This window comes from Strongylocentrotus purpuratus, unplaced genomic scaffold, assembly GCF_000002235.5.
Source record: "Strongylocentrotus purpuratus isolate Spur 01 unplaced genomic scaffold, Spur_5.0 spur5_scaffold_16, whole genome shotgun sequence".
Taxonomy (NCBI): Eukaryota; Metazoa; Echinodermata; class Echinoidea; order Camarodonta; family Strongylocentrotidae; genus Strongylocentrotus; species Strongylocentrotus purpuratus.
Genome location: NW_022145601.1, coordinates 30,563,270 through 30,571,775, shown reverse-complemented (window position 1 = coordinate 30,571,775; position 8,506 = coordinate 30,563,270).

Genomic DNA, 8,506 nt, shown 5'->3' with positions numbered 1-8,506 from the left:
TTAATGCCCCACGAAAGGGCACTAATATAGCACATCGACACGGTTTTGATCCTGGGGCCTCACAGTTACAAGGCCATTGCTTTGTCACTGAACCATGACTGTACACAGCGGGGGCTAGGGTAGGGGGCAGTTTCCATAATTTAAAAAAAAAAAAAAAATACAATCAATTTTCAATAATTTATTGCATTTTACCCTGGTCCCGAACATAACAAAATCCTTTGGGCGGCCATGCATATGGCTCAAGGCATGAGCACACAGAAGATTTGTCTATGTTGGGAACCGGTGTAAAATGCAATTAATTATTGAAAATTGATTGCATTTTCTGTGTTTTTTTTATTTATGGAAACTGCCCCCTACCCTAGCCCCCGCTGCGTACAGTCAGGGTTCAGTGACAAAGCAATTGCCTCGTAACTGGGAGGCCCCAGGATCAAAACCGTGTCGATGTGCTATATTAGTGCCCTTTTGTGGGGCATTAATCCTCATTACTGTCATTTATGACTTAAGGGCATAGGTCCCCTAGTTGATAAGCATAGTAGCATACACATGCTTTAGCAGTCACGCAAAACACGTATTGGCAAATTATTATTCAATAAAATCTGAGAATGTATACTATTATCTAGATCTATGATTTTTAAATAATTTTAAAAATAATTCCAAATATTGGGATAAAAACAAATATTCCACATTTATGAGCGACAGTGTATGATCGCAGCATGAGCTGAATCCAGGATTTTGTTTCAGAATTTGAGACAAAATTACCCAATCCATTTAAAACCGCTTTGCCAGAAGGAATTTTATCACATTCAGTGAAATCATGCAAGAAAAGTTTTGCTCATTACATGTAATTAAAAAATGTTGCTTTTGTGTGTGATCTGGAGAAGATCGAGTCGGGGTGCGTTTCTTCCTATGATGCTTTTTGTTAATGTTTCATGAAACACGCCATATGTAATAATATTAATACTACTACTACTACTACTGAATTAGAAGTGCTTAAAGATTAAACAGTAGAGATTGAAATTAAAGCAGAATAAACAAAGTAGTCAGGAAAAATAAATAATTTCTACTTTATTTACCAAAATAAGGAATGAAATGCTTTGTACTGTGGTAAATGAGGATCTTATAATAGTACAGCGGATAAGCTCCCAATATAATGAAAATTGTGCACTTTTTGAGAAAAGCATGAAACTTCTAGCATAGTTAGTTTAGACCATAAGATTTATTTTCAGATGTGAAGGGAAGTCAGAATTGACCTCTGATGACCCTGAGAGGTCAAATCCAAAATGGCCGCTTTTCCTCATGGTCTAATGTACAAACACACTTAACTTTTGAACCAAATAGTCCAGCAAAACGTTTAAGGTGTCATTTCCCACTAACTTTGGGATGCCAATTCATTTTGGTAATAATTTTGAGATCGAGGTCAAGGTCAAGGTCAAAATTGATTAAAACATAGCAAGTTTTGAATGTTTACAAAAAGTTTCCCCATTTTTTTGTCCCCTTATGTCCTCAAATTTCTTTAGTTCCCCTGCATAGTCTCCGTCGTAATCAGTTAGTTTATTTCACTAATTATAGCACCAAACCATTATTTGTCTTGTAACTGACCATTTGCATATAACATGGTCAGTGGGCAGCTAGCAGCGCTCAAAATACACGAGGGCGGTGGGCGATTCGCCCCCGTGAGCTACATAATCGCCCCCGTCAGGTTGCTCACGGGGGCGATTGCAAAATTAAAAATCGCCCCGGTGGAATTATAAAATAAAGATTATCTTTTCTGTTATAACTTTAACGCAATATTGAGTTTCAATTTTCAAACCTTAAACCAATGAAATGGTACTAAGATTAGCGTGCAAGATTTCTCGTTTTATGAGTAGGCCTATTATTACCGATTCAGCTCGCAGTGCAGTGCCGCCGTCAGCAGTGGTTATAGGCCTACTGCACCGTTAGTAGCGGTGCGTGTGCACGCTGCCGCGCCATGTCTGCTGGAGCTGGAGGCGATCGCGCAAGGGCAGAAACATGGTCATGGCCTGGAGAAGTTTTTCGTTGTCAGCAAATAATGAACCTCGACCAGTAAATCAATATTAGGGACTTTAAGATTTGCACGATGAGAACGTGGACTGCAACGTGTGACCTCCTTTTAAGGCACTGCCAGTGCTTAAAAGGACGTCATATGTGACTGCCAGTGCCTCAAAAGGACGTAACACGTCCACGTCCACGCAAATCTAAAAGTCCCTCTTGAGGAGATGAGGAAGACCAAAATGTCGTGGAATGATATGGTAACATGGGCAGATCTACGGGGGGGGGTTAGGGGGTTTAACCCCCTCCTCCCCCCCCCCCGGCCCCCTTGGGCTGCCAAGTGAAAATGTGATATTAAAGCGGTGGGGGGGGGGTGCTGGAGAGAAGGACTACTAATCTATTTCATTTTTTTCAGGGGGCGGGGGTAAGTAAAGCGCCGTTTTAGCATGACTTTCTTTTTATCTCTTACTTTCACCTATCTCAGATAACCCTAAGTTTTTGGTTGCTGCTTTATATGTAGTTGATAATGCATGATTAAAATAAAGAGAGAGAGAGAGAGAGAACCACCATCATTTTGCAATGGTTCAGGCTTCGTGTAATGTACATTTGAAACCATTTCTTAGCGTCTCAACCCTAACAAAAATAGCTTTATATTGGATCATACTAATACTGATACGGGCTAAAGACAATGTGGTATTTGTATAGAGGTATTCCAAAATGACATTCTGATAATCAACATTTGTTCTGGTATCATATGTATATACGCATAATACAACTGATCTTTATGATTTCTTAACGTGACATAGCTTCTTCTCCCTCTGCAAACAAAACAGAAAACAAGGTTATTTAATAATAAAAGGACCATGCGACAAATAATCATTGTGATTCAAATTGATGCAAGGATTTTTTTTTTTTTGAATAAGCAATGCTTTTCACCAGAATCTTCTATGTAAAAACGACTTTTATAAATCTCACACCCCATTCACAGTGGCCTCAAACACCGCGACAGCAGCGGGACTGTCCCGCTGCTGTCGCGGTGTTGTCTTCAGTGTGAAGGCTCGGACCCGTTATAAACTATCGCGGGATAACACCGCCTCGCGATAACGCCGCGACGAACTATCGCTAGGCTCGCCTAGCTACAGCAGCGGGACAGTCCCGCTGCTGTCGCGGTGTTTACTCAGTGTGAAGGCTCTCCGCTATAACACCGCGACAAACACGTGTGATTTGTTTACTTACCTATCACTGACCTCTTTTCTCCAGCAATGGGGAACATAAAGTGAAATAGAAATAAAGTAACCAGTGGATTCAAATTGATTTTATTATTATGTAGATTTATAATTATCCAAATAAAAATATTTCACACTTCAAAAAATTAAAATATTCTGACTGGAAGCAATAAAAATGCTAGTTTTTTAAAAAGTAATATGATCGAGGATACAAAAAGCAACTTGACATGTTTACCCTAAAACCCCGCGCTGAAGTATTTCCGGTCATATCGGGGTCACTCGCGGGTCATGAGCCATGCATACACGTGTTTGTTACGGAGGTAATAAAAATCACCCGCTGCAGCGTGAATGGGTACATGATATTTATCCCGCTGCTGCAGCGGGATAATTTTTCTACTGTGAATGCATTTGTAGCGGTGTTATGGCGGTGTCGCCGCTCCGCTACAACGCCGCTACAAATTTCAAAACCACTGTGAATGGGGTATCAGCCATGCAATTCTGCCACTGTGCTGTAAGATCACTTTGAGAATAGGAGAAGTGTATTATGTAATAGGTATTTTAAATTGAATGGAACGTCTCAACTCAGTAAGCATGGCTGAGATTTGTAAAAGTTGTTTTTACAAAGAAGATTCGGGTGAATAGCAGTGCTTATTCAAACAAATATTCGCATCAATTTCAATCACAATCATTATTTTGTCGCTTAATCCCTTTTAATGACCTTGTTTTCTTTTTCGTTTGCAAGGGGAGAAGAAGATATGTCACGTTAAAGACATCATAAAGATCAGTGTTATATGCGATATATTATATACACAGGCCAGTAACAGCTATGTAGCTTGTAAATCTGTAAGAGGGAAAATGCTGATTGAAATGATAATGAAGAAATAGCAAATAATTGAGGAGTATCATAGGTACCAATTCAATGGATATTTGTATAAAAAAAGAGCCCCCGTCAGTAATAAAAGAGCCCCCGTGAGAAGGCTCACGGGGCTCTTTTTTTTTTGGGGGGGGGAAGAGCCCCCGTGGACAAACAATTAATTTGAGCCCTGGCAGCTAGGCAGTATACGGCAAAAATCTCAATTCAAGGCAGGAAAACTGCTCCTTTCCATTACTGCTCAGTAATACTGGTAAGATGTTCTTTAAGTTACTTTGTGTTTTATTTGGTTCTAAGTAATTTAAAGGATCCCTACAGTTTGAGGAGCAGGCCATAAAGCAAAATAACGGTTCTGCTAACACTAGACAACATCACCATGACCAGCAACCTGGAGTGCAGTTAGCATTCTTGAGGATGGGAACTTCTGACAGTACTGAAAGAGATGGGGAATCCATTTCTAGAACAAAGTCAAGACCTGCTAGTCATTGGCACAAGCGACATATCATGGACACCCAATTGGCTGAAACGGGGAGAAGGATTGAGACCCTAGGTGAGGAGCAGTACACAAAGTTTGTGACAGAAAGGCTAGAGCAGTGTACGACACCTGTCACACAAACACTTCATACGAACAAGTTGCCATTTTTCAGTCGGCAGCCGGCGAAGGTTATGTTAAAACAGAAGGCACAGCTTGCAGCACCTAATATTGACTGTACGTGGTCTCTTTTTGAGGATGTACATCTCGTGTCAGACAAAGGATGGAGATATCTTCTCTCATGAAAACCAGGCAACCCCGCCAGCTTTGCATGTTAACTGGAGTAAAATGCGATTTGGAGTTCAAGCAGATCTACTTCGCTGCCTGGAATCAAATCTGCTCGAAAACAATAGTGCACCTGTGGCCCAAGCAATAATTATTGATGGTGAAGCTGTGGTTCAAATGCTCAATCCTGGAACATCAAGAACACTTCAAGAGTATGGAGAAAGAGTGTTTGTCCCATACATCTTTGCTCAACTCGAGAAAAGCATCCGCATCGACCTTGACTAGGGTGTATACTTACCTGCTAGCCTGAAAGCCTCAATAAGGCAGGAAAGGGGAAAGGGCACCAGGAAAAGGGTGGCTCCTTCTACTTTGCTGCCAAAAAGCTTGAAGGACTTCCTTCGAGTCAATGAGAACAAAACCGAATTGTTTGATTTCATGTCATGCGAAGTCGTTCATCTTCCTCTACCACAGGGCAAGGAACTGTATAATATGCAACAGATGGAAGTGGAGTACTCTGCTCTCCTGCTGAGTCACACTTGGTAGGCCTTGCCCCATGGGTGTAAAAGGGTAACCATAAGTACTGTTGGTACTGATGCGGTTGAACTGGCCGTGGCTTCATTCAGCAAGACAGCTCCTGATGCTGGATCGCTTTTGGTGTCAGATCAAGCTTTCGGTACATAGCTTTTCACAAAATCATGATGGTCGCCACCATGAGTCCGACACGATGTATGCCTCTCCCAATCTTTCATGCGTTCACCGGGTGTCACACTGTTTCTGCATTCAGAGGAAAAACTTAGAAGTCTTTTCCAGGGGTGAATGATTCCTTCAGTGAACTCCTGTACATGCCTAGGGCGGTCAGTGAAGGATCAATGTTACTGCCAGAGCGATTTGTGGTGCTGATACGACCGAACCAGCGAGAGCATACCTAGTGAATGATGCCAGGAAACAGCTCTTTGCACAGAAGTCTAGAAACCTGGAGAACATTCCTCCAACCCAGGCAGCACTCAAGCGGCACTTCAAGCGCACTTGCTACCAGGCCAACTGTTGGAACCAGATATTGGCCAAGAATCCAGAGATGCCAGAGCCATCTGACTTAGGCTGGACAAACGAAACTGGGTGGCAGCCTTTTTGGACCACTCTCCCGGAAGCATCAAAATTGTGCCATGAATAATCCACTGTCGCTGCAAGAAAGGATGCACTGAATATTGTGCTCTTGTTCTGGAGACTGTTAGATTTTGATCGTTACCATTATGATATTCATAAGTTGTGGACAGTGCTAAATACATGTGGATATCTATAGCTGTGGTAATGAACAGGTTTTAGGTCGTATTTGGAATAGCTTTTTTGCAAATTTTCGTGCTATAACTGTAGCAGACAAATTTGGTTAGCAAGAAAACAAGGCGTCCACCTTGTGCGTTCACAATGAATGTGCATTGTTACAAAATTCATTTTCGTCCAGTAAGCAGCGTAAGGTTAATCCACTTTCGTGTGCTTACGGTAAGCAGTGCTATGAAGTAGAAACTCATACGTAAGCACAGAACCAGCCGATAAGCAGCTTTATACAATTTTGCCCTGGATAGTCAAAGTGGTGGTACACGAGTCTGTTTATTAATTTATAAAATAATGACCCCTTAAGTGTCAAAATAGAGGCAAATTTTTTTTTTTTTTTTTAATTAAAAAAAAATCACTTTTTTGACCTAATATGACCTTGAACTTGACCTTATTGCAAATCCCTGAGTTCTGGCGATCTCTTAGTATTACGTAATGAATTGGTATCCCCAAGTTAGTTGGAAATAACACCTTAAACGTTTTTCTAGCCTATTTGGTTCAAGTTCACGTTTGTACATTAGACCATGCGGACTGGTTGCCATTTTGGAATTGACCTCTCAGGGTCATCAGAGGTCACATCAAACTGTGAAATAAAGTAACTGAAGAGGATTAAGGTGGAGGACTCGGCAGGGGAACCATTCCTTAATAAATTTAAGAACATAGGGGAGAACAAATGACATATAATGGGGATTTAACCTTTTGTAACCATTCAAAACTTGCTATTTTTAGTCAATTTTGACCTTGAACTTGACCTAAATGCAACACACTGAGTTCTGGCGATCTCGAAAGTATTACCACATGAATTGGCATCCCCAATTTAGTTGGAAATGACACCTTAAACGTTTTTCTGGACTATTTGGTTCAAAAGTTACCGCGTTTGTACATTAGCCCATGCGGACTGGCGGCCATTTTGGATTTGACCTCTCAGGGTCATCAGAGGTCAAACTAAACTGTGAAATAAACCACCTGAAAAGGATTAAGGTGGCGGACTATGCAGGTGAACCATTCCTAAATAAATTTGAGAACAAATGACAAATAAATGAGATTTAACCTTTTGTAACTATTCAAAACTTGCTATTTTTAGTCAATTTTGACCTTGAACTTGACCTTAATGCAAAACCCTGAGTTCATGTGATCTCAAAAGTATTACCAAATGAATTGGCATCCCCAAGTTAGTTGGAAATGACACCTTAAACGTTTTTCTGGTGTATTTGGTTCAAAAGTTAAGCGTGTTTGTACATTAGACCATGCGGACTAGCGGCCATTTTGGATTTGACCTCTCAGGGTCATCAGAGGTCAAATCTGATTTCCCTCCACATCTGAAAATAAATCTTATGGTGAAAGCAAACTATGCTGGAATTTTCATGCTTTTCTCAAAAAGTGCACAATTTTCTTGCTAAGCCGCTGCACTATAAATCGACTTGCAATGACTATATCTGTCAGTGAACAGTGGTTCATAAAAGGAATATAAAAATAAATTGCAGTTCTGTATACTATTCACTATTGCAAACACATGCTATGACTGAGGGTAAGGGTGCGTGTGCGTTGGTGCGTACGTGCGTGCGTGCGTGTGAGAGTGCGTGTGTGTGTGTGTGTGTAAGGAGGAGTTCAATGAGCTAGCTTCCTTCACTCCCACAATTAGAATACTGTACACATTTTTCTTTAAACAAAATATAGGTACAATTTTATTTTGACTGCCGAACGAGTAGCATTGTCAACAGATTTGTTATAAGTAAACAAAACAAAACGAACGGACGTGACATCAACCAATTAGTAGCGTTTTTTAACAGACATTCCTATATAAGAGGTCTTCGAATACACGTGCTCTGTATAAAAGTTCAAGAATCATCTAACATGTTACCTAAATTCATATTGGAATTATGTATTTAAAAAATCTCCAATTATATCTACAATCTATTACAAACGTTGAAAAAATGAGAAATTTACCCTATTTATTTTTTACATTGGAAGTTAATCAAGTCATTATCAACATGTTTGGCGTATCTTATAACAATACAATACATACCAATATAATGCAATGTAATATAACAACTTCGGTTTGTTTAAAATGTAAGTACACTGAACCAAAGAGGAATTATGGGCCATCAAAAGAGATACTTTGTAAATTTATATGCAACTGTTTGTATATCTTTGAGAAAGTGTAAAATCTCATACTCTACACAAACGAATAAAATATATATTTTTAAATATACAAGCAGTTACTTTAACATTTCTGGAATATAGGCCTATACATTTTCAAAAGTACCATAAAACAAAGTCTTGGTAATCACAAATCAATATATCCAGTACATT